Raw genomic sequence first — 27,611 nt, forward strand, 5'->3', positions numbered from 1 at the left:
GGCTGGCTGTTTGGAGATTCAGATTTAGAAAATAAAATTAGTTGAAGAAAAAAAAAGCATTATGTTTTTAAACACCCAGCTTTATAATTGTGTAATACAATCATATATTCTAAATTATATTTATTGGGGCGCCTGGGTGGCGCAGTCGGTTAAGCGTCTGACTTCAGCCAGGTCACGATCTCGCAGTCCGTGAGTTCGAGCCCCGCGTCAGGCTCTGGGCTGATGGCTCAGAGCCTGGAGCCTGTTTCCGATTCTGTGTCTCCCTCTCTCTCTGCCCCTCCCCCGTTCATGCTCTGTCTCTCTCTGTCCCAAAAATAAATAAACGTTGAAAAAAAATTAAAAAAAAATCAATAAATTATATTTATTGATTTTTTTCCAAAAAAGAGATCATGCTATGAATGCACATTATCTTTTCTTGCATGCCCATAAACGCTGTAATTTTAATAGGTATCTAATTCACATGTTTAAATTCATACGAGGTCAAAGGTATTTTTCTTTTATTATTGCTTTTTATGTCATTTTTATATTTTGCATTTATAACATAATGTAATATAATATAAAATTATGTAATATACCAGGTATATAAGTATATAAATATCTCTATATTCTTATAGCATTTTCATCATTTTACACTTTTTAATTATTTGTTTTTTGGAGTATAGTTGACAAACAGTGTTAACATTAGTTTCATGTGAAAAAGTATATAAGAATATAAATATCCTCTCTATATGCTTATAGCATTCTCATGGTTTTACATTTTTTTATTATTTGTATATTGGAGTATAGTTGACATACGGTGTTACATTAGTTTCAGGTGATAGTGATTTGATAAGTCTGTGTGTTATGCTATGCTCACCACAAGTGTACCTACCTACCATCTGTCACTATACAATGGAATTATGATACCATTGACTATATTACGTATGCTGTGCCTATGATTTGCTCATTCCATAACTGGAAACCTGTACCTTCCACTCCCCTTCACCCACTTCGCCCGTCTCCCCCACTTACCCCTAATTGGCAACCATTAGCTTGTTTTCTGTATTTATGGGTGTGTTTCTGTTTTCTGTTTCTTTGTTTTCTTTGTTTTCTTTTTTAGATTCCACCTATAAGGGAAATCATATGGTATTTGTCTTTATCTGACTTACTTCACTTAGCATAATACTTTCTAGGTCTATCCATGTTGTCACAATCTCGTTCTTTTTTATGGCTGAGTAATATTCCACAGTGTGTATAATATATACGTTGTGTGTGTGTGTGTGTGTGTGTGTGTGTGTGTGTGTGTGTGTGTGTGTATGTATCTAACTATATCTAATCTCACATCTTCTTTATATGTGCATCTGTCAGTGGACACTTGGGTTGCTTCCATATCTTGGCTATTGTAAATAATGCTGCAATAAACATAGGAGTGCATATATCTTTTTAAATTACTATTTTCACTTTCTTTGAGTAAATACTTAGTAGTAGAATTACTGGATCATATGGTATTTCTATAGTTTTACTTTTAAATTTAATCTTTACTTAATTTCCAACTTATTGTAGGGAAAGGATAAAGAGGAATCTACCTGATTTATTTCTACATTGCTCACTCACTGCCCCAACTCCATTTATTAAATTATTCATCTTTTCTGTATCAACTTGAAAATCCATCTTTATCTACCATTTTTTATATATTTGTGTTATTTTCTTCTTTATTTTGAAAGCACCATACATTTTACATTATGGTAAATTTAGACTACATTTTAGAATCTGTAAGGAGAAATCCTCCTGAATTATTCTTTTTCATAATTTTCCTGTATATCTGGAGAACTTTAGGATAATTTTTATCAATTCACTGAAAAAATGTTGGTATTCTGACTAAAACTGAAATAAATCTATAGCTTAATTTGGGGGGAGAATTTGTGTCTTTATAAAGATGTTTCTTTCTATCATAATCTTTATGTTTTCTACATATTCGTTTTACTTATATGCTTCTGAATAAATTTTATAATTTTCTTCAAATAAGAGATCTAATTTCGTATAAAGTTAATTACCTCTGTAGTTCTTTTACATTTTATGTTACTATTCTAAGTGAAATATTTTTGCTTTACATTTTCTAATTTTGAAAATGTATTAATTTTTTGTTTAATTGTCAAATTCACTGAATCTATTTTCTATTTTTAAAACCTTCTTAGTTGGTTCATTTATTTTTTTCTAGGAAGATAAATCTAAATGTTTTCCTATACTTCAGTACTTTTCATTTGAATTTCATTTTCTTATTTAATTGCATTGGCTATCTGATTCAGAATAATGTGTGCATTATTTGTGGATAAAATGAATATTTTGCAAACTAATACTGGCATTAATGGGCATGCATGTAATGTTTAAGTGTGAAGCTAACTGGAACTGTGATTGATTTTTAACATACTACATCTTTCTATTTATGTTTTTAAGAAAATTTCCATTAAGGGTAGATATTAGATTTTATCAAATACTCATTTTTAATGCATTAAAATTATTTGAGTTGTTTTTATTATTTGATCTATTAATAATATGAATTCTATTAATAAGTTTGCATATATAACCTATATATTCCTGGAATAAATAAAAAGGATATAAATGTTGAATACATAGATGGATTTGATTTGTTAATTTTTATTTAGGGTTTTGGTTGATTATATGCATTATTAACATTAAGGTGGTTCCCGTATCTGCCATGGGATCAGAGTTGCATATGGTAAGGAGGATATTGAGAGAACTTTGTTGTGTACCTTGGTGTTTTTGAAGGCACAGATGCAGGCACCAGACTTTACCTTGGAAAAGTCTACAGAGACCAGTTGGGATTACCAGTGGTCAGAGTGAGCAGGAAGTCTATACTTCCAGAGTTTTGGGGGCTAAACTCTGTTGCTAGCAGATTGTGTGAATTAGAAAAAAAAAATACCTCTTGCTCCAGGCACATGTAGTCCCATTCCAGGTTGTACAGTTTGATATCAAGGATGAAGGCTTCTCACTTGTAGAGAAATGAATACAGTACACAATGTTTTGTGGCAGCTTTGGGAAAATATGCCAAATTGTTATCAGGGCTAAGGAGACAGTAGAGAAGAAAGCCCTATTAGAAATATTTTGTAAAGACCTCCTTAAATAGGACTGTCTGCAAAATCACTGCAGAAGAGGAATGCTGGTTTGATAGAAAAAGAATGAATAAAAAAAAGATAGTTATTAGTGATACAAAGCTTCTCCATAGCCTATGACATGCTTATGGAAGTTACATACGAAATTACTGACCAGAAGTTATGGAAAAGAAAACTAATTCTCTAGCTGAAATAAAATGAAAACAAATGTATACCACAGTGTGGGACAAGATATGACATAGAATTGGCAGATCTTATTAAATGGAGAAGGAATGCATATGCTTCTATGTTCTAAGGATTCCCACTCCTAGACAATGGTAATATTTTGTTAACTTAGCCATTAACTTAATTTTTGTTCCAGGGAGGGGGGAAAAAACAGTCCCTTAGTTTTTAGGCTAGTGTGTGATTTACATCTGCCCTCTGTGTGTTCAAAGAAAAAAAAATGGCACAGTATATTACATGGAAACTCTGGAAGTCAACATTACAAATTTGTTCCAGAGTATCTGATTTATGATAAAAGCCTGTGGCATACTGATGCTGTCTGACCCCATGTGAAGTTGCATTTGGTATTTGGACTGTGAGTAGAATTTCCTTCATTTGCAATAACATGAAACCCAGCAGTAAATCTTCACAAGATTATGTAACTTGGACCAATTGGAAACTATCCTTAAGGTTTACTGAGCAGTGTAATGGCAAAAATTTCAAATCTTAGGTGATAAACAGCAAAAGAAAACCCTCCCTATTTTCCTTCCTGAAAAATTCTATACAAATGGAATGATGCTTCTTACCTCAGTGTCTAGTCTTTGGATCTTTATAAAACCACAAAGAAATAATTCTTTATAAATGTCTAGCATCTTGAATTTAAGTGGCTAGAATATCACTAAAAATAGATTAGTGTATGTAGCCTAGGTGCAAAACTTTATATCAGAGATGAAAGGGAGGTAGAAATCCCCAAACTGTTGTAACTTGAAAAATGAAACATATTTAACCTACCGCAAATGGACCATGTGGATGTAAGAAAGGACATATTAATCAAACCTTACCAATTAAGGAGCTGGTACTTCACTATTAAACTGAGATGAATTTCAAAAGCATGGCTTGATGGAATGGATATTTACGTTATTAAGATTTCATAGCAACCGATCTTTATTTGTTCTGAATGCTACATAGAGGTCAAGTTGAAAGTTCTCAGCTGATTACCATCGTGGCAATTAATAAAGATGATTTAGCTTGTCTGTTCTAACTTCTCTGAAAACATCAGTATCTAGAGGTAGGAGATTCTTTCTAATGCTAAATAGTGATGTCTTCTGCTAAATACATGAGAGATAAATGAATTAAACTATTGCTAATCATTAACATTAAAACATTTCATTTCATTATCATTAAAACATTGCTAATCATTAAACAATAACTTCAAACCAATTTTAATTAATGTAAATTTTTTTAGAATTTATGAAATTTGAAGCTGAAGTCCTACTATTGTCTGCAATGATTTTCAATTATATTTTCTAAAGATGATTTATCTTGGGATGTTATTTTCTTCCAGTTTTTGCTCTGATTACTGCTACTTTCTAAAATGCTTCAGATTTGGAATTTGAGGCTATGTACTTATTACCACTTATATAAACATCTTGTAATGCTATTAACTTCTATTTTTCTGTTTTTCAATGACCAAATTAGCATTTATGGAGCATCTTCTCTTGGAACCCTCTTTTAGGCTTCTTCCCTAGTCTTCCACCTGCCATAACTGTATCACTCTTCAGATCAATCACCTGGAAGTCATCCTTGATTCTTCTTATTTCCTCACAACTCACGTGCAAACCACTAGCAAATCTTATCATCTTGCTCTGCTTTCAAAGTACATTCAGAATCTGACCACTTCTCACTACCTCAATCTAAAACATGACTACCTCTTGCCTGGCCCATTGTAATACCTCCTGACTGGTCTCCCAGCTCCTATTTTTGCAACATGCTAGCCCATTTGCCGTATAGCAGCCATAGTAATCTTCTTAAAAGACGAATCAGATTATGTCACTCCCTTGCTGAAAACCTTCCAGTAAGCTTCTTATCACATGAATATAAAATCTAGACTGCTTACCATAGCCCAGATTGGCCTTACATGATCTGCTTTTTCTAACCCCATCTTATACCCTTACTCACTCAGGTTCAGCCACATCATCCTTCTGATACTGTTGGAACTCAGTAGGGCTCATTAACACCTCAGGGGGCCTTTGCACTTGTGTTCTCTGCCTAAAACATTCTTCTACCCAGATCTTTCAATGTTTCTTTAATATATTTAGGTGTGCTTAAGTGTACTTTGGCCATTTCATCTTACATAACTTTCATCTTTATCAGTTTCTAATACCTTAGTCTGATATGTGTTTCTATAGCACTTTTCCAGCTAAATTTTTCATATTTGTTTGTTTGCTTTTTTAATCTTTGCTCCACCCCATCTCCCCCGACACACTCAGTATAGCTCCATGGGCGCAGGGACTTTATCTTGTTCTCTACTGTGTATCCGGGTCTAGCAGAGTAACTGATACAACAGATACTCAGAAAATATTTGATGAGCAAAGGTATGAAGTGATACTGTAAAAAAGAAGGACAAGGTGATGGAAAGGAGTTAACTAAATGTCAAGGTGTCTGTTGCCAGAGAACTTCAGGTCTAATAAGAGGAAAAACCCCACACCTATGAAAAAGAATATAAAGCATTACAGATTGAATGCATAATATTCAAGTAAGGCAGAGCGAAGCAGGATAGTTTATTATGTATATTACATGGAGCCATCTGTCTCCCTCCTGTTTCTTTTGCATTTCTCCATACTGCCTCATATGGTCTCTGCACATAAATGTTGACTATGACTAATTGATTATTTTTAAAAATATGCAAGTATGAGTAGAAAGTAATATTGAAAGCAAAACTAACGTCAAGGCTTAAATTAACTCTGAATTACCTGTGATTTAATTTTTCCATGCTTGATGACAAATATGTATGAATATGTATTGGCTTGTGTTTAGTGTCTGGACATATATCAGAGCAAATTTTTATGGCATGGTTTAACATTTTCAAGATACTACTAGTTTAAAAAATTGTACTTAAAAATCTCAGTTCCCAGTGCTTTATTCTGCTCTGCCATGTCTGTGATCCTTGGAAATTAAGTTTTATATTTTTTTGAGGATCAAGTTCGTTGTAACTTGACTATATTTGTAGAGTGTAAGTGTATAACACACAATGTACTGAATTGATCATTGATTCAGAAAATTGTTGCTCACTGATTTGGATATAAAAACTTACATAAGATATAGTTTCAACTCTCAAGAAGCTACCATGCATTCATTTGTTCACCTAATGTTTTCAAATAGTTGAGAACTAACAGATTCCAGGCACTGTCCCAGGCATTAGGGATGCAACTGTGAACAAGGCTGTCAAGGTCCCTATAGTTACAGAACTTAAAGTTCTGGGAAATAGAAGCTATACAGATGCTGACAAATGTGATTTTGTATACCTCTTGCCTGGCCCATTGAGAACAGAACAGAATGGGAGCATATAATGGGGAAACCAACTCTGAGCCTTTGGGAAGGCCTGTCTGAGGAAGGACATTGAGATTAGTTCCTAGAAGAAATTTAAGGGCAAAGGCGAGGGTGGGGGAGAATGATGGACATGCAAATAAATCACCATAGTACAGTGTAATCAGAGCTCTAGTAGAAGAAAGGAAGTGAGTACATAATCTGCTGGTTGCATTGAAAAAGGAAAGATAAACACTGTTGTTTGGCATCATCACAGCCTCACCCTGGAGGAGATGCTTTGGCCTCAAGAGTGTAGATTTGCGAGGTAGATAAGGAGGTAGGATTTAGTATGTGCACAATCCAAAGGTTGTTAACACCGTAGGGAGAAAGTAAACAAGTAACATGACCCAGCTTCACAAAAAATGGACCAGTAGAGTGAACTGGTCTAGGGAGCTTGGCTGCAATTCTGCCTTTCTGTCCACATGCTAGGCACTATGACATTTAGAACAGTGATGAATACTTGGGAAGAGTGCAGGTCAGTGCTTTGGGCTGATCTGACCCAAGAGCTGCCTGCAGCCAATTTGCAGCAAAACAGAGTTCCATGGTCACTGCAGACCAGCCATTCACCCTTGCCTGGTGGCCATGCTGGCTGCATAATGGGTACAGTTATATAACAGAGGGCTGACTTCTGTTCCAGACAGCACTGTACTTGGCCCTGGACGTGGAAACAGAAATAGGGCTAAAGCTTTTCAAAATGTTTGAGAAGTACCTAAATGAACAAATTGTGTTGAATAATTGTGGATAATATTGGTGTTATATAAGTGTAGAATAGGGCTTCTTTTATCTTTTTATATAAGAAATAAATAGGGACGATTACATTTCCCTTTAAGAAAGATAGCTTGAAAATTGGTTAATAATCTGTTCAGTACTAATAAAGTAGACAATCTTCAAGAGATATTTTTTTCACAAATAACAAAATGCATATCTACTATTGACATCCATTTTTATGAACAAATACAGAGTAGATTGGAAGGAGAGAAATTCATGAAAACAACTTCAATTCTGTAAAGCAGGTTTTTTTAAGGATTTTATCTGCTTTAGAGAGAGTTGTTACTTTAAAGGACTATGATTTTCTCCACAGTGCCCTGTTTTGAGAACATGGATTTACTTGGCTGTTATGTGCAATTGCTTGCCTTCCACAGCTCTCTAAGTAACAGCATTTTTCATGTATGCAAAAAGGAGGCAAGTGGGTCTGTGAAATGACATCTCGTTTGATTAGCTATATGAAAGCTGCCTTGTCATGAGAAGTCTTAATTGTAATAATTCTCTAGCAAAACTTAGTGATGTCTTTTAGGCAATGCTACTATTTAAGGCTTTGCTTGTGCCCTAGCCAAACAGATGTGTTTATTTACATGTCTGATCTAAACAGGAAGACAAAAGGGCTCTGCCCACAGCCTTGTACTTCCTCTAATACAGATAAAAGGGGAGGAGAGATGTGAGCAGTTGGGGATCATGGAAATGAGAGTGGGAATGAAGAAAAGCCCCGTAGGTGTGAGTCAAACTGAGGCAGCTGTTCTTTCCCTCTCGGCGCTGAAACAGCTGTGTGGGGGCTGTACAGAACCAGAGGGAGAGCTAGCTGGTGGCACTGGTTTTGTGCGGGTGGTCTCTCTCTGTGTGCCTGAGAGGGAATAGATGTATAATCATCCTATCTGTGCAGAAATACTACTGCTGGGGCACTTTGAATCCACATCTGCTCAGGTGCAGGTAAACACAGAGACGTGTCACTGTTGCCGACTGTGACTGCCCACAAAGGGATGCAAAGAGGCTGCTTCTCTTTAAATGTGGATGTAAAGCTTTGAACGGTTGGGCAAACTTTGCAGGTAGAGGGCCTGCAAATCTAGAGTAGATAGAATGCAAGAAGTCAGAGTAATGAAGTGGTCTTTTAGCGAAAAAGCTGAGAGTGGTAGGGTAGGATCAGGGGAGGGTCCTTACCCCAGGCTGGGGACTTGGGGATTGAGCCACGTGGGGCAGCAGGAAAATGAAGAGTTATAGTTTTCCTTCACTAAAACACATTTCTTAAAAGTGTCCTGGATTGAGATTTTCATCTTCTTTCACTTCTCAATCTCTTTCCTTCCTCCTTAATGACATTATACAGTAATGAAAACCTTAAGTAGAAAGCAAAATCCAACAATTATCGTACCAGAGACGGCTTTGGAATTTACCCTGTTTCTACACAGTGAAGGAAAGCGTGTTATCAGTTGTAACTATTTTTTGAAAAATATATTAGCTTATTGTTCCTTTAGTCATAGGTTAGAAAAATGTAAAACCACAGATGCGTGCACACACACACACACACACACACACACACATAAACTATAGAAAAAATGCATCCTGTAGCTTTGTGCAACTTATCTTTTGATTCTAATTTTGGGCTCTTTATCAAATTTCGTTCTCTAAAACTCATTCTCACAGGAAGTCAGGGGATATATTTATTAAAGAGAATTAATAGCACCAATTTTAGTATGACTTTTCTCTAAGGGCATTGATCCTATGTGTTTAAATGGCACCACAAGCCAACTCCGAATTTAGAATTACAGTTAGCCAAGGTTTTTTGGTTTGTTTGTTTTGTTTCTAATTGGTTTGTTTGCTTACTAATATGAGGACCAGGGTTTTCCTGTTTAATTCTAAATATTTGTGACTTATTGTACACAGCAAGGAAAGTAAGAGTCCTCTGTACATTGGTGATGAGACAGGGTCAAATCTCAAAGGTAAATATAACTTATGCTTTTCATGACACACCTTGATGTATGTTTGCACATAGATTTGAATTGAATTGAATTGCATGTGTACTCTGGATTTCTGAGTTTCCTTGAAAGTTTGTGTACATTTTTTATGTATGTGTGAGGGTATATGTGTTTATTTGTGCCAATATTGAAAACTTAAATGGAGACTGATTTTATTCAAAAAAAGGATCCTGAATACTGATTTTGGGGATTGGTATGAAACTGCATATTCAAAAAGCTTGATTTCCATCAGTAAAGAAAAAAATATTTTCCTTATTTCCACTGTTCCTTACTTGGTCTGTAGAGAGGAAGGAGCTCAAGAATGAGTAGCAGGAGGTGACAGGGTTAGGCTGTGTTAGTCTTTATATTTTTCTAATGGAGATGCCACAGTACCTACCAGTACAGTTCTCCCAAGTGCTTGCAGGTAATATGAACCTGTTTAAATGTTTAGTGGAAATAGTGTTTAATAGTTAATAGTTAATAGTTAAAATATGCATTGCCTTCGGTTCCACCATGTTTGTTTATAGTGTAAAGGTTCTTTCAAATATAGTAGGTCCTTTCTTGGTAAGCAAAGTATTCTAACATGTGAACTGTCTTGATCTTTGGCTAGCTATTCTGTTTACTAGCTGTGTGTGCCAGAAGCTGTGATTGGTCTCCAGTGATGGGAGCTCTTTCATGGTTATTTTTACAGCACAGCTCTTATCCTTTAAGATAGTTATGTCCACTAATTCTTAGGCATATGGGTAAGTTACCAGTCACTTCTCTAAACTGAAAAAGAGAAGGGATGGAAACAATAGAAGAAATAAGGTAATTTTCCTGTTTTGGGAACCTCTTGCATATTCCCTGTGGTCATTTCAGATGTTTGCATTCGTGCAGAGAGTAAACTGGTTTTTCTCTACCAGAATGTAAAAACATGGTTAAGTAGAAGAGTAAACAGTGAGTTGCACTAGGGTCTATTTTTATTTCTGAATTAAAACTAAATTGGTTTTTATCACATGTTAGAGCTCTTTCCATTTCATTTTTTAAATCAAATATTTTGGCTGCTTTAACCACGAACTGGATAGTTTGTCAAGAGAGTAATGACCTGCTATACTTGGTTTAAACCAAACAGACTCCTAGAAATAGTCATATAAGAAGATAAAACTGGTCCATATTTCTCCCCTCACCTTAGATGATATGTTCAATAGTAGTTCAGTGGAAAGGTTTAGAGTGTAGAATTTCCTAGGCTGTCTATGAACTTGTTGATTTGATGTATTGGAAATGATAATTTGGCTCTTCCTCTCAGTTCTGAACTTTTTCTATTTAGCTCAGCAAGCTGGTTCCATTTCGTTTTCTTCCCCTTACACAACTGAGAAAATAGATTTGAAAATTACCTGAGTACTCTGGTCTATTTCAAAGACCAAGAAAGAGAATTTTGTTTCCATTTCTGATAAATGATATATAACATTTGGAAAGCAGGAAAATGATAACTGAATATGGACATAACTAATTAAAATATTATATTCAGGACTGGGATTGAAACGTAGCTAAGGAGAAAAATCCTACAGATGCTTAAAATCTGTGAAGCTTCTAAATTAGTTGAATCCCCAGTGAGTCTTCATTATCAACTAGGGGAAATTATATGGTATTCTCTTTCTTTGCAAGGCTTGAAAATTTATTGAATTGATACTAAAAGCTTGCAAAAGGTAAAGGAACCTTCTCAGAGGCAATTATGCTGCATTTTGCTACTGAAATCTAAGTTTTTCCCATGTGTGACAGAGTTTTAAATGAAACTAAGGAAAACAAAATGTTAAAATAGATCATCATAGGCTTGTTTAGAATTAGTGTATACTCACAGAGTTTGAGAATGGTGGTTGAATATAGATGTCTCAGAATATGGCTTATCTGCCAAATGACAGATGGTCTGAAGTCAGAAGAGAAAGGCTCAAGAAGATGTAGTCGAGGATGAGGCTGGTTCTGGAAAGAGCTGAGCAGCTGTTTAGTGGTTGTGTTAACACTCATCATTAGTACAGCCTCTTTTTCATTCTGCTACATTCATTTGTTATTGTTTTCACTTTTGTGATGATTCAACGAGGCTCTTTATTAGAAAGGATGATATCTGCATAAAGGTTCACTGAGTGAAAGTATTCTGAAAGATTTAGACTGAATTAAATAGTTTTTTTTTTTTTTTTTAGACTAGAGGGACACTAATGTTCTGTATCACACATTAGTGAAAAAAATTCAAAACTGATTTCTTTTTTTTGTTCTTCGGAATACTGTCGAGATGTGTCATTGTGTTTTGCTACTTATGGAAGAGAGATGTGGAAGCCAAAGAAACCTCATCATGTGATGAGGAAGCTCAGGAATTGTCAATTATGACCTTTTAATTTACCAAATATTCATTTATTTATTATGTGTTTTAAGTCCACTTTGTTGACTTAAACAACAAAATGCACTTTTTTAAGTGTACATTAATGGGCTTTGACAAATTTAAAACCCCATGTAAACACTATCACAATCAAGATATAGAACATGCCCATCACCTTTAAAAGTTCTCCTACGTCTCTTCCCACTCAATCAATGCCACCTTGGTTCAGGTAACCACTAATTTGTTTCCTATATTAGAGTTTCATATTAAATGGAATCATACAGAATGTAAACTTTTGTTTGTAGCTCCTTTCACTTTATTAAGTGCTTTGTATATATGCATTTAAGGTATGTGTTTCAATGGATTATTTCTTTTTATTGATGACTAGTATTTCATCGCATAAATATACCACAGTTTACCTACTTTAAAACATTTGAGTTGGTTTGGCCATTCTGAATAAAGCTTTTTGAACATTTGTTTGTAGGTCTTTGTGTGGGCATATGTTTTTATTTCTCTTGACTGAATATCTAGAAGTAGAATTGTTGGGTTATGTGATAAGTATGTATTTAGGTTTATTCTACTGCTGAATTGTTTTCCTAAGAGACTGTGTAATTTTACATTTCCTCTAGCAATATATGTGATTTCCAGTTGTTCTATACCCTTGTCAATACTTGGCATTGTCAGTTTTTCCAAAAAAATTGCCATTGAAATGGATGTAGAGTATTATTGTGGTTTTATTTTGCATCACTTTGATGACTAATGATATTAAGCATATTTTTCGTGTGCCTGTTAGTAATTGAATAGTAATTATACACACACATATGGTTCATATCTTTGCCATTTTCTTATTGGCTTATCTTACTGAATTGTAAAAGTTCTTTATATATCTTCGACATGAGTCATTTTCAAATATGTGTATTATATGAATATTTTCTTCCAGTTAACTTGATTTGTTTAACAGCATTTTTGAAGAGCAGAAATTTTAAATTTTGACAATGTTAATCATTTTTTCCTTTGATGGTTCATATTTTTGTACTAAGATACTGACCTTAGTTAATTCTACCTCCATATGTACTCAGTGATCCAAAACAGAAACTTGATCATCCTTGATTCATCTGTTCTCTTCATAGTCTCTATTGGTTTTACCTTCTAAATATCTCCAGACTTTACCCACTTTTCTCCAGCCTCACTTCCATTCACCCGGTCTAGACAATCATTCTCTCTTGCCTGGATTGCTCTCATAATGTTCTTTGGTGATTTTTCAAAAATGGTAACCTGAACACAATATTTGCTGCTTAAAACCTACCAATGGATCCCCAATGATTTTAGAATAAAGTATAAACTTTTATTTATGGCTCCTAATGATCTGGTCAAACTTAAATTTCCCATTTCCTCTTTTTCTACTTTCTTCATCCCATCTCTACCTGCAATGTTCAACTCTTTTTCAACTCTTTTTTCTTTTTCAATACAGAGAGAGAGAGAGAGAGAGAGAACAAGCATGCACATGCAGAAGAGCGTGACAGAGGGAGAGAGAATATTAAGCAGGCTCTGTTCTCAGTGCAAAGCCCCAGGGACTCGAACCCATGACCTTGAGGATCATGACCTGAAGTTGAAATCAAGAGTCAGATGTTCAACTGACTGAGGACCCAGGTGCCCCTGCAGTGTTTAAATCTTTAGACCTAATGAACTATTACCACTTCCTCAACAACTCAAAGCTTTTTCTTAGTTGCATATCTATTTCTTACTCACTTTTTGTGAGTCTAAGTAAGCACCCTTCTTGCCGGAGCCATTCCCTCATGGCCAGGCTGGATTATATGACTGTATGTGTTCTCCATTTAGTGGGGACTATAAATAGACAAATAATGATGTATTTTGAGAAAGTGGGATTAGTCCTATGAAAAGATCCTCACAAAAGGAACATTTTCAAGTAGGGAGTATATTTTATGTACTTTATGATGTAGAGCTTTATAATTTACTTCTGGATACACTCCATACGCTTCACTCTATACACTAAAGTCAGAACAGATTCTTAATGGTTTCTAATAGCCTCAAGCAAGACCAGTGGGTAAAGTGAGCAGAGGCCCTTAGGGGGCAGCAGAGGATCACATACCTAGAAAGCCTTGGGAGGGGCAAGTGTGTAAGCAAAGGGACCTCTGTGTGTCACTAGCTAAGAGGTTAAAAACTATTTGTCTTTCCATTCCTCAATAGTAAATAAGGATAAAAGCTAAAGGAGTTGAAGTGTCAAATCTCACAAATTCAAATGCCTACAGGGGTGTGACAAGAAACATACTTCTGGGAATGAGACCAGTGTTAAGATAAAGCATGATTAAAGATCAGCTACCAACTTGAGAATACATGCTTCATCTGGAAGCATGTAAATGCCTGCAAATGGATGAAATGAGTTTTGATTGATTAACAAAATGAATTTTGTTAATCAATCAACTTGTGGCATCTCTGCACGTGTGCTGCAAATCTGTGACCTGAGAATGGCTGACTACACGGAGCCACATAGGGAACTCCATTTGAAGATGGGAAAAGAAGCAGGAAATACCAGCAAGGAGAGCTAGAATCAGGTTAGAACAAAAATGGAAATGAAGACTGAGCTGAGGTCATTGTATGGAGTAAGTTAGGATTGTGTTTGATGGTATTGTGAGGGAACGAATATTTATTAGGCACCTACTATGTGTATTAAGAACTGTACATAATATTAGAATAGTAACAGCCTTGTTTATTGGGAACTTATATTGAATCAGGCACTTTGTTGGGTATTTTACATATTGTATGCAGTTTAATTCTCAGAACAACATTATGTTATAGGTATTATGTTTTTCCCATTTAACCAACAAGGAAATGGAGGATTAGAAAGGTTAAGTAATTTGTTTGAAGTGAGGGCCACCTGAGACACAGAGAGAGAGAAAGGAAATTGGTGCAGGGCAAAAATTTTTTGCTGGGCCCCTGTTTGTATAAACAACTTGAGAAATCTTAAATCACTTGGAAACAACTCACTGGCCAGGCTATTCTACAACCAGGCTTTCCATGTGGCCCCTGAAGGAATGTAGGAGTGGAAAACTTTGCCCTTATTTCCTTCTAGGTTCTTTAGCTGGTCTAATAATTTAATTGGCATAAGACAGATTAACAGGAAAAAAATTTGCATGTATGGGAGTCCCATTAAAAATATGAGACTCCCCAGAAGTCAGGTAGTTGAGGCTTATATACCATCCTGAGCTAAGGAGAAGGAGGTGAGGGTCTGGGCTTCAAAAGGGAGGAAGACAATTCACAGAAATTGGAAGATGATAATAGCAAATGTTTGGTAAACAATGTTTGCCATGTCACACAGTTAAGTTTTTCTGATATTGAAAAGCTATTTCTGGTAATAGCTCTTTTCTGGTTATAGGCCTTCTATTTAAATTCTTTTAGGCAGTTAAGGGGGCAGTTAATATCTCTTCCTGAGTCTGCTGGGCCCTGATTGTCTTCAGCTGGAAATAATCCACATCCAAAAGTGGCACATTCTGGGGTGACCACATATTCTGCTCCCCCTTAGAAATAATAGGCACGATGGGGCACCTGGGTGGCTCAGTCGGTTGAACATCCGACTTTGGCTTAGGTCATGATCTCACACTCCATGAGTTCCAGCCCCATGTCAGGCTCTGTGCTGACAGCTCAGAGCCTGGAGCCTGCTTCATATTCTGTGTCTCCTGCTGTCTCTATCCCCTGCTTGTGCTCTGTCTCTCTCTGTCAAAAAAAAAATTACAAAAATTACAACAAAAAAAAGAAATCATAGGCATGAGTCCTGGGAGCTCCTTGTGGCATTTGGCCAGTCCCACATATGGGAGGTGGGATGAAGGTATAGTCTCCTTCCAGTATAGGATTGGGCAGCTCCCTGAAGGGGAAGAACAGGTTGGAGGTGAGTGGTCTGGTAGTGGAAGCCTCTAGTAAATAGAACCTGTGTGGATTGGTCTGGGTAGGGCACACTTCCTAGAAGGCACTCTATTGAAGCTTAGACATTTAAATTTTTTTTAATGTTTTTATTTATTTTTGAGACAGAGAGAGACAGAGAATGAGCAGGGGAGGGGCAGAGAGAGAGGGAGACATAGAATCTGAAGCAGGCTCCAGGCTCTGAGCTGTCAGCACAGAGCCTGACATGGGGCTCGAACTCATGGAGCGTGAGATTGTGACCTGAGCTGAAGTCGGACGCCCAACCGACTGAGCCACCAAGGAGCCCCTCAAAGCTTAGAAATTTTAAAGGACAGTACAGTTAACCCTTGAAAAACATGGGTTTGAATTGCACAAGTCCCTCTTATATGTGGCCTTTTCCTTAAGAAATATGGTATGCTGCTGTAAATGTATTTTCCCTTCCTTATGATTTTCTTAGTATTTTCTTTCCTCTAGCTTACTTTGTAGTAAGAATACAGCATTTAGTACATATAACATGCATAATATGTGTTGACTGTTTATGTTAATAGTAAGTATTCCTGTCAACAGTAGACTGTTAGTAATTAAGTTTTGAGGTAGTCAAAAGTTGTACATGGATTCTGACTGCATAGGGGATCTGCACCCCTAACCTCTGCATTGTTCAAGGGTCAGCTGTACTCTAAAGAATAAAGTCTCCTGTGTGTAATGCAGGGGAGGGACCCTGCTTGCTGAACTTAAGAGCAGCGTTGCCCAAAGTTACACAGCTAATAAGGATTACAATCCAAGTCTTTACCTATAAGAACACCATTCACAAGCCATTTTGAAGAGAGTATGAATTATCTACTGTGCCTCTGATTTGTCTTCTATCCTGGCCAGGACATTAGTAGGACCTAAATAGTCTAACCACTTCTTCTTCTTCCTTCTTCCTTCTTCCTTCTTCCTTCTTCCTTCTTCCTTCTTCCTTCTTCCTTCTTCCCCCTCCTCCTCCTCTTCCTCCTCCTCCTCTTCCTCCTCCTCCTCCTCCTCCTCCTCCTCCCCCCTCCATCATCATAACCACCACCACCACCACCATTACTTTAAATTTACAATATGTTGAGGATGGACACCTTTGTAAAATACAATAAAAATGTTCCAGGAATATAAAATTTCTATAGAAGAATAAAAATTATCTCCCAGTTTCTAAACTTTCTTAACCAGACCACACTGGTCCACGCCCCCTCCCCCCCCCCCCCTTTAAATAGCTCTGGTCTAACCCAGTGTCAGGAACTTGTCCTGTTCACTCAGGACTTTTCTAATTGTCATGTTCCCATAATTTGCTATTGAAATACATAAATGTATAATTGTGCTTGGCAAAGAATTCGAAGTGATAACGCTTTAATTTACATCCAGATAGGTGAGAGCTAGAGAAGCCATATCTTTAACTGGACTGTCTTCAATTTTTCATCACTTCACCATTTAACTGAGACATTTTGGAGATTTTGGCTCAATATTTGTGGTAGAGGTGATTTCAATATATAAAGGATTGGAGATTGATAGGTTCTAGTGATTGATATATTTTAAAGTTTGTCTTCTTATCTTCCCACAAATCTTCATCACCTACATATAAAGATATCTTTGTAATTTTCATTTGAGTGACCTCTCCTGGATATACCTGGTTGGAGGAATATGAAATACCATTTATTGAACAAGAAAATTAATATTGTGATGGCTGTATCTGCCAGATTTTACATGTCTCCATTCATATAATCATTTATATGGAACTTCCTTTAGTGGGCAACAGCTCACAGTTGAGGGAATTTGTCTATAACAAACCACTTGGCTTATGTTACATCAAATTAGATCAGATCAATTTCCCTCATTCTTAATTCCATCCACATCACATCAGAATTCTCCTTAAATGAGATGCCTGTAAACAGATCTGGCTCCTTAAGGATGATAACAAGATATGAACATAAATGTCAAACTGTTTTCTGGGAAGGGAGATTTTCCTTTTGTGAAAGGAGATTTTCCTTTTGTGAATGATCAGTTGAGATATGGCAGAATGTAGATTTAGGTTTAAGGGAATATTTGAAGAGGAAACTAAATATGTAAGATAAAATATTTGTACTTTTTGCTAAATTAATTTTTTATTTTTTGAGTATGAAAGCTTGCTAGGTCCTTACCTTAACTTTTAAGGAAAAGATGCTGTTACTTCATGGAAAGTATAGAAAAAACATGTTTTATTTGTAAAAGAAACGAGTCTAAGCATTAGAGTATTGGAAGGCCTCCTGTGGGTATACCACTTTATAATGTTGATTTCCTGCAAGCATATATCAGATCACATTAATGTGCATATAGATGGGTATGCCATCTGTTACAGCTTTAGATGCCAGAAAACATTTCTGTGGGTTTTCTTGAATCATACTAATTCAGAGACTGTCTGTGATACTTCATAAACTTGCTGACCAAACAAGTTAAGAAGAGATTGAGTTTACCTCCTGACATATCATTTTTTTCCCTTTCAAATATTACCTGAAATATTGTCGTCCTTGAAATCTTTCATAGGATTTATTTCCTTCTCATTTGGAATTTTCATTATATTTCCATTCATACTAATGACTTTTCTTGTGTATGTATGTTCTTTGTCTGTATAATTATCAGACAAAAAACTAGGTGATAACTCTGGGGGTTGAATGACTGAATCTGTTTTTTTTTTTTTTTCTGGTCAGAGATATTAATGTAACCACCTGGGTAATAGTATAAAGACTGAGGAAGACCAGATTATTTCAGTTGATTTCCACGGAGGTAAAATTGTGCGGTGAAATATTACATAGGGATTGAATGCAGAGTCCCAAGTGACCGATTAGTAATTATAATGTTTGATGTCAGATGTTGACATGCACTTGATATGTAAGGTAAAAGGAGAAAGACAATGAAAACTTGTAGGTTAGTAACCCACGAAATCTTTAGACTAGCAGATATGTGAAGACATGTTAAATATTAAACAGCTCTGAATTTTTTTTTTTTTAGACAATTCAATGATCACCTCAGGGAAAGCAGCAAACGTGAAAATTTGATGGCTTAGGCCATATTTCACATCCTTGGAGGGCTGTTTGTATGTTTTGTATCATAACTACAAGTCACAGGAAAATCAACAAGAAAAGAAAACTTGTGGTATGTTTAAATCAACTAATACCTTATTTTAAGTATGAATTTTTTTTCTTTTTTTTTAAAGAAGGAGAATATATTAATGTTGATATTCATGCACAGAAATGAGTCAGCTGATATTTTAAAAAAACTTTCTTGCTTTGTTTTGCTTTGTTCCTAGGGTCACTGACCAGATCCTGGATAGGTAGTGTACTAAGACTCTAAATGTCTACAAGGGCAGTTTTTATTTGTTCCATGTAGAAATGCCTGAGAAGGCTCTGGGTCTGAAAGAATATGTAGTTTATGGTAAACATTCCGTTAATATACAGTAACAATGATGAATTTGGGGCCAAATATTTTTTGAGAGCTGGAACTTTATTAAGTACTTATTTCAGGCAAGGTATTAAGCATTCCATGTAGATTTTTAAAAATTCATGTTAGATAAATATTATCCTTATTTCAGAGATTAAAGCAAAACAATGGAAAAATAATAGAAATTGATTATTAGGCACAACTGCAGCTCTAAAGTGGAATGGTTGAGCCTTGGTTTGAACCAAGGCATTCCTACACTAGAGCTCACTCTCTTAAGCAACCACTCCATTATTCTGCCTTGCTATCCAATACTTAAGAGTTGTGGTAATAGCATCAAAGAGGTAATCTAAAGGAAGAACTGACTACAAGAAAGAGGACTATCAAAGAAAGTACACATTTGTGAAACATTTTGCTATGGCAGCAGGAAGATTTGATTTTACAGAAGATGGCTTGCTAGATGCCAGTTTAATTAGGCAATGTCCTCTTGGATCTTGATGTAGTTGTTAATTCTCGGTGTCATGGGAATGACCCTGAAAATTGTATTTATCTGTCTCTTTCAACTGGTGATACACCCTAACAAATTTTGTGTAGCAGGTAAGTTGCTTTTTAAATGTTTTATGCCATTTTCAGAGCACAGAAATGAATCCCTGAGAAGTGAGTGGTATATGAAGCCAAGCAGATGGTTCCATTTAGTCATAGCCTAAGTGGCACATACAATATTAAAATGTATAAATAGGGGCACCTGGGTGGCTCTGTTGGTTAAGCATCCAACTTCGGCTCAGGTCATGAACTCATAGTTCATGGGTTTGAGCCCCGCATCAGGCTCTGTGCTGACAGCTCAGAGCCTGGAGCCTGCTTTGGATTCTGTGTCTCCCTCTCTCTCTGCCCCCCCCCCCCCACTCATGCTCTGTCTCTCTCTCCTTCAAAATAAATAAATATTAAAAAAAAAAAGAGCATCCAACTCTTGATTTCAGCTCAGGTCATAATTCCAGGGTGGTGGGATTAAGCCCTGCATCAGGCTCCATGCTGAGTGTAGAGTCTGCTTAAGATTCTCTCTCTCTCTCTCTCTCTCTCTCTCTCTCTCTCTCTCTCTCTCTCTTTCTCTCTCAATCTCAATCTCTCTCTCTTCCTGCCCCTTCCCCATCTTGTGCTAAATAAATAAATGAAATGAAATGTATAAATGGATATGCTTAGACTAATTTTCTCTCACAGTCTTTCTCTTCTGTTTATGAAACTGAGTATGACTAGTTCTTAGCAGCCTTCCAGAGAACAGGGAAATTCTAGTCTAGAGTCCTGATTTATCATGGTGCTCATTTCAAGATGGAGCAGAGGCTCACCTTGTTGTCTGCTTGGGGCAGGGAGTAGATTGGGGCAGGGAGTAACTGGCCTACTTGCTGTTCCCCACAGTCTTCTTCAACAGAGGTATTATAGGACTTCCAGGAGTTAAGGACCATGTTTGCCAGATAAGGGGTGTATATCTTATATTATTTCTTATAGGTAGAAATGATTTCTTACATAGAGCTGCTATACAAATGACTATAGAGTAATGCTGTGTCCTTCATAGAAAAGTTTGGAAAAGTAAATATCAGAATTCTTAAATTTTAGTTTGTTTCTAACCAGTGTCAATTAGAGATCTGGCTCTTTATGTTAGAATACTTCAATAAGTATCCCCAAATTTATATGGCATTTCTGTGTTTACAGTCTAGGAATCCTCTAACAGATTTGACATTCACCAAAATTCTTCTTTTGATTTTTTTCCACCTTATTTATATATTTTGTTATATTTTACTCTGCACCATTAATGCTCTCTAAATTGTAGGTATATTGTCTTTATCTTGCTTTCACCCTGTTATTTTTATTATTGCAGTTCTCAAATTAGTTGTATAATGTGTTGACAGTTTAATTATTATTATTGTGCCTTAAAGGTTGGATTAAACCCAAAAGATCAGAATATTCTTTTTTAAAAAAAATTATTCTGAGCTTCTTGTTATCTTGTTTGCTCTGTCACAGTGTGCATAGATGCAGAACCATGCTAACTAGAATAGGATTGAAGTCAGCCCTGTCTGCAGAACTATTTCAGCTTTTGTGATATTTTAAATTGTATTTATTATTTTTATGCTGTAATGACATCTGATTTTTTTTTAAGAAACAGAAAAAAAACATATCTTTTTATCTTAGGCAGTAGCTGCCTTCCAGACCTATTTTTTGATCAAATTTGTAGCACAGGTGTCAAACTAAATTGTTTTTTACTTCAGCACCCCAGTGTTTTGTATATTAGAGGTAACCTCCATGCACTAGAAGCTATTTACTTCAGTGACTTCCTCTCTTTCTGACAAGCATCTATCTCTTTACCACTTAGTGCCCACTGGTGAAATTTACTAGGTTTTGGATGGAGAGCTGGGAAAACCAATTATCTCCGCCTTGCACATTTCCCCGATCAGGGGATCAGTCATGTGCTTTAATAGTGGTGTCGCATAATGCCCATGCTGCTTCTTGCTTTGAGCTGAATTGCTGCAACTGTCTATCTTACTTGGACTACTCTTGAAAATGTATCCACGTATGTCTGTTTTTATTGTCTAATTCATGGGCATAAACTGTATATTGGTGACAGAGTGGTATGATGAAGAGAACATTGAAAATTTCATGTCAGAAGAAAAATTTGGTGTCAGAAAGTCTCACTTTGGTGCTGATGCTACCAGTTGTTACATGCCCGTTTGATGTTGGGCATGTTGTTGACCCTCTCTGAGCTCCATCAGCTTCATGATAAAATGTGGTTTATTACAGTAATAATTTTAAGGATATTTATATCCTATATTTTATATGTTATATAGCATATAGTTACATATGATTATATATATAATTTTTTAATGTTTTTTTTTCATTTTTGAGAGAGAGAGAGAGAGAGAGCGAGCATAAGCGAGGGAGGGGCAGAGAGAGAGGGAGACACAGAATGCGAAGCAGGCTCCAGGCTCTGAGCTGTCAGCACAGAGCCTGATGTAGGGCTCCAACTCAGGGACCGTGAGATCGTGAGATCATGACCTGAGCCAAAATCAGACACTTAACTGACTGAGCCCCTAAAAATAATTTTAATTATGTATCATGAATTAAGGGTTACATATTACACAATAAATGTTCTGTGTTATATATATTTTATATGTGGCATGTATTTTATTATATAGATTTTGTTTCTCCTTTTCGTTTCATTTCAAAGTTGATGTACTTGATGCCGGTATTCACCCCTTTGTGTTTTTTGTTTGTTTGCTTGCTTTTTTGTTTGTTTCATAGTCTCTGAAATCCTCCCTCTTTTGCTATTAAAGCATAGACAGGGGACTTCAACAATCCCTTGTTTGATTAATCACTGCCCCTGACCTACCAGTTGGTCTTAGAGAAAATATCCATATGGTGTGTCGTAATCCCCCAAACTAATAGTTTCCTCAGACCTAGGAGATTTTTACTTTAGATTCAGAATATTCAAGGAGAGTCTCTGAACATTGTGTTTAATATTCCTGGTGATATAGGTCTGAATGTCATATTGGTGCAATGACTAAAATACCCTGATAGCTTCAGAGAGGCAAAATCAATTATGTCTGGCTCATCAGCAAAGGCTCCATATTATACTTAGCTCTAGTAAATATGTAGGATTATGTTAGTCAGAACTGGGGTAAAAGTAGATTCTAAGAAGAGAGAATAGTATAAGTGATTATACAGAGATGAAAAGTTTTTGTGGAGTCTTCTATGTAGGAAATGGTGAGAAGTCCATTGCAGTAAGAGCATAGAATACTTTCTGTGTTAGGGGAAAAAATAAATTATCTGAGGAGGGATCTGGTTCTTTTGATTTTGAAAGTTCAATGTTATGATGATATCTTAAGTTTTATTTATTAACTATGTCACCCAACGAAGATAAATTTTATATATGAATGCAAATATTAGCAAAGATTATGATGAAATATTTAAAATGGGAAAATAGCCACTCTATAATTGAACATAAAATTTCTTGAAAATATGTGTATAAAATACTTTTAGAGTTGATAGTAGTAAGGGAAATTTTAGACATATCACCAGCCTCATAAACTGTCTTAAATTTAGTTCCTCTGTGATTCCTACCAACCTTAATATGAATATTTTTTATCTGGATGTAATATGATGATTTTGACCCCCGTTCCCCTCCCCCACAACAAACACACTCTCTTTAATGTTAGAATAGAATCTGTACTCACTTGTACTCAACAATTGGACTATTGAATTTTGTAGGTTGAAGTCTGACATGAAGTGAGTGGCTTTTAAATTTTAGCAGCGTCATGTGAAGGGAAGTCTTCTTTATTCATTTCATGATTCAAAAAAATTCAAGGAAACAATGTGAATTGCTTGTAAGGAAGAAAGAACTGATTGAAGAATTGAAGAACAGAGACTTCAGTTAAGAGGACAAGTTTGATGTTCACTGAAATAATTCAAGTAAAGGCTTTTGAAGGACTAAACTAGGGTAATGAGGACAGAAGAGGCATTTTTGATATAGAATGTATTAAGATTTGAGAACAGATTGTTAGGGATTGAAGAGTTAGAGAAGTTGAGAGCTCTAAATTGTTTAGTAGGGTGACTGGTTAATGGTCATGCTATTAACTTGGGCAGGAAAAAAAAAGAACAAGATGAAACCATTAATTGAAAAATGAAGTAGGTAAGGGTGAATTAAGGGGTTGAGCAAAGTGGCAAATATTTTGGAATAGTCTCTCTGATAAAAGAAATGATAACAAAATATGAATAAAAATAATATTTGGCTTCAAGGAGGTCACAGCTAAGGTTGGAATACAGGTGTTGATATTGACATTCAAATTTTCAATGGCTCCTTATTGGCTACAACAGGAGTTTTTAATGTTTTCCCATCTAGAACCCAAGAGGGGCAATATCCATATCCTGAATATAATCCAATGAAGTTTTGGCATAGACAGAACTGGATTTATAAATGTAAAATTGCCCATTAACTAGCTATAATTCCACCACTTTGTCTTTAAGTATCTAAGTAAATGAGTGTGATGTTATAAAATAACTTTATATGAGTTCTATTTTATTTTTTAGTAATTTTATTTCAGTTTTGATAGTTGTAACAATAACTGTAGTATGCCTCTCAAATTACTTGTAGTATGCCTCTCAACTAATCTTAACACTGAAATTCAGAACTAGTCTGTATAAGCTAATTGTCAAATTTGTTGGTCCAGTAAATGAGGCTTTCCACAGTCAGATCCTATCTCAGATTTTATTTTCCAAGATAGTTGTAAGAGTACCTCTCACCCATATGGATTTCTAGAACCTTTTCACTAGAACTAGAATCTATTTCTTCTCCCATGGAATCTGGGCGTATTTATGGTTTGCTTGTAACTAAAGGAATGCAGTAGAAACAAGTGGACTTCTGAGGCTACTTCAAAAGAAGACAATGCAGCTTCCACATTGTTCACCAGAACATTAGTTTTGGAACTCCAAGCCACCATATAAATAATCCCAACTGACCTCAGGTTGTCATTCTGTAAAGAAATCCAAACTAGTTCATAAGTAAAGAGCATGGAGAAGCCGTAAGACCACATAAAGAGAAAGATGCTTGTCTGGTCTCTAGCTGCAACAGCTGCCATTATTCCAGCTCTGAAGGGTCTGATTGTAATCATAGGAGAGAACTCTAGTAATGACTATCCAGCTGAGCCTTTTCCGAATTCCTGACCCACAGAATCCATGGCAGACAATAAATTGATTTTTGCTGTTTTAAAATTTTGAAGCATTTGTTATGCAACAATAGTAACTGGCACAGAAGTTTGGATCTGGAAGTGGGGTTCTATCAAAACAAAACACCAAAACTTGTGTCATTATATTTGGGACGAGTTATCAGTAGATGTTAGAAGGGGCTTGAAGAAAGGCTGTGAAGAAAGCTTGAAGAGTCCTGAGCAGGTTGTTAGCGAAGCCAGAGGAACTCAGGAAGTCTGTCAAAGGAGGGTCAAATAAGTGTGGAAGCTGTCATTGAATGCTGGGGAAAAGGAGACCCTAGTTATATAATGAGAGAAAGTTAACAAAACTGTTGCCTGTATTAGCATGGAAAAGAGAAAATACACCAAGTGAACTTTACGGTATTTCCAGACATGGTCCTGAAGGTACCACCGAGTTCTTCTAGCTACTCATAGTGAAATGAGAGAGGAGAGAAATGTATGAAAGAACACATTATTCACTTTTAAAATGGAATTTAGAAGACAATATAAAAGTGTCTAGAAGGATTTGTTTCCAACAGCAAAGGGTTCTCCAGGTAAGAAAGGGTTTCAACAGAAAGATCAAATCTAGGATAGAAATAAAAACCTTGGTTAAGACCTTAGAATGATTTAAGATAGAACAACATTAAAAACTTTCAGATGGATATGATGACCTCTACATACCTTAACAGCATGCTTCATAGATCCTTTTAATTAAACAGTAGGGCTTCCAAGACTCTTCAGGGTATTGTTCCATAGTTACAGGAAGCCTACAATAGAACAGGGATTGTCTTGAAGAGATTATTGATACAACTTGGCCACTAGTAGGTCTTTATTCAGACTGACCTCTTTATCTCTTTTGACTATCTCTGTTACTCTAAGAGTGTCCTTGTTTTGACAACATGGTATCTCAGGCTCATTTTGAACTGTCCTACCTACATGGATTGAATTAATTGTTCTAAAAGACTTGGCTCCTTATTTCATTTAGCATAACACTCTCCAGTTCCATCCATGTTGCTACAAAGGGCCGTATTTCATTCTTTCTCATTGCCACGTAGTACTCCATAAATAAGCCATACAGAGAAAGACAGATACCATATGTTTTCACTCTTATGTGGATCCTGAGAAACTTAATAGAAACCCATGGGGGAGGGGAAGGAAAAAAAAAAAGAGGTTAGAGTGGGAGAGAGCCAAAGCATAAGAGACTCTTAAAAACTGAAAACAAACTGAGGGTTGATGGGGGGTAGGAGGGAGGTGTGGGTGGGTGATGGGTATTGAGGAGGGCACCTTTTGGGATGAGCACTGGGTGTTGTATGGAAACCAATTTGACAATAAATTTCTTATATTGAAAAAAAAATAAAAGACTTGACTCCTTTCAGTGGAGAGTAGACAAAGGATTGAGTCTGGATGCTACTGATTGAATACTGTATACATTGCTTTACATGAGCATTTGAGATAGGATAGGATGACACACAAGCTACAAGTTTCCTTTTTGTCTTGTCAGATAATAACCTTTTCTTAAAAAATTACAAGTTTTCACTGATACTTCCAATTCAACTTTTTCATTCTTATACTGCTAAAATGGCTTTCATTTTTTCAATGCTACATTATATTATCATACCAATTATGTATGTACCAATGTTCTTTATTCATTTGTCTATCAACAGATGCTTAGGTTGTCTTCATATCTTGGCTGTTATAAATAATTCTGTGATGAACAGACAGATGCATGTATCTTCTTGAGTTAGTGTTTTTGTTTTCTTTGGGTAAATACAATGTAGCAGAATTCCTGGACTACATGGTATTTCTGTTTTTAACTTTCTTTTGACAAAACTTCATAGTGGTTTCCACAGTGGTTGCACCAATTTACATTCCTACCCACAGTGCATGTGGGTTCCTTTTTCTCCACATCTTCATCAAGACTTGCTATTTCTTGCCTTTTTGATAATAGCCATTCTGACAGGAGTGAGGTGATAGATCTCATTGTGGTTTTAATTTGCATTTCCTTGATGATTAGTGATGTTGAGCATATTTTCACGTGTCTGTTGGCTATCATTATGTTGGAAAAGTATCTATTCATGCCCTCTGCCTATTTTTAATCAGATTGTTTGTTTGTTTGTTTTGATGTTGAGGTGTATAGGTATTTTATATATTTTGAATATTAACCCCTTCTCAGATATGTCATTTACAAATATCTTCTCCCATTCAGTAGAGTGCCTTTCACTTTGTTGATGGTTTCCTTTGCTGTGAAAAAGTTTTTAATTTTGCTTTGGTCCAAATAGTTTATTTTTGCTTTTGTTTCCCTTGCCTGAGGAAACATATCCATAAATATATTGCTAAGGCTCATGTTCAAGAGATTACTGCCTATGTTTCCTTTTAGGAGTTTTATGGTTTCAGGGCTCATATTTAGGTCTTTACTCAATTTTGATTTTTTTTTTAATTTTTTTTCAACGTTTTTTATTTATTTTTGGGACAGAGAGAGACAGAGCATGAACGGGGGAGGGGCAGAGAGAGAGGGAGACACAGAATCGGAAACAGGCTCCAGGCTCCAAGCCATCAGCCCAGAGCCTGACGCGGGGCTCGAACTCACGGACCGCGAGATCGTGACCTGGCTGAAGTCGGACGCTTAACCGACTGCGCCACCCAGGCGCCCCATCAATTTTGATTTTTTTACATGTGATATAAGAAAGTGTTCCAATTTCATTCTTTTGCACGTAGCTGTCCAGTCTTCCCAACACCATTTGTTGAAGAGACGGTCTTTTCCCCATTGTTATCCTTGCCTTCTTTGTTGTAG

At 36.1% G+C, this 27,611-nt stretch overlaps 1 protein-coding gene across 4 annotated transcripts in view; it reads left to right on the forward strand.

The window, feature by feature from the left end:
• The window catches only part of LOC109499872 (high mobility group protein B1-like), an 807,961-nt gene that overhangs the window by 238,072 nt on the left and 542,278 nt on the right, over window positions 1–27,611 (forward strand). For all 4 annotated transcript variants that reach the window (XR_006598226.1, XR_006598225.1, XR_006598224.1 and 1 more), the window contains exon 3: window positions 18,669–18,812. The gene's annotated coding sequence lies outside the window, so the exon portion shown is untranslated. The remainder of the gene's footprint in view (window positions 1–18,668; window positions 18,813–27,611) is intronic.

The sequence above is a fragment of the Felis catus genome, chromosome B2 (genome assembly GCF_018350175.1).
Source record: "Felis catus isolate Fca126 chromosome B2, F.catus_Fca126_mat1.0, whole genome shotgun sequence".
Taxonomy (NCBI): Eukaryota; Metazoa; Chordata; class Mammalia; order Carnivora; family Felidae; genus Felis; species Felis catus.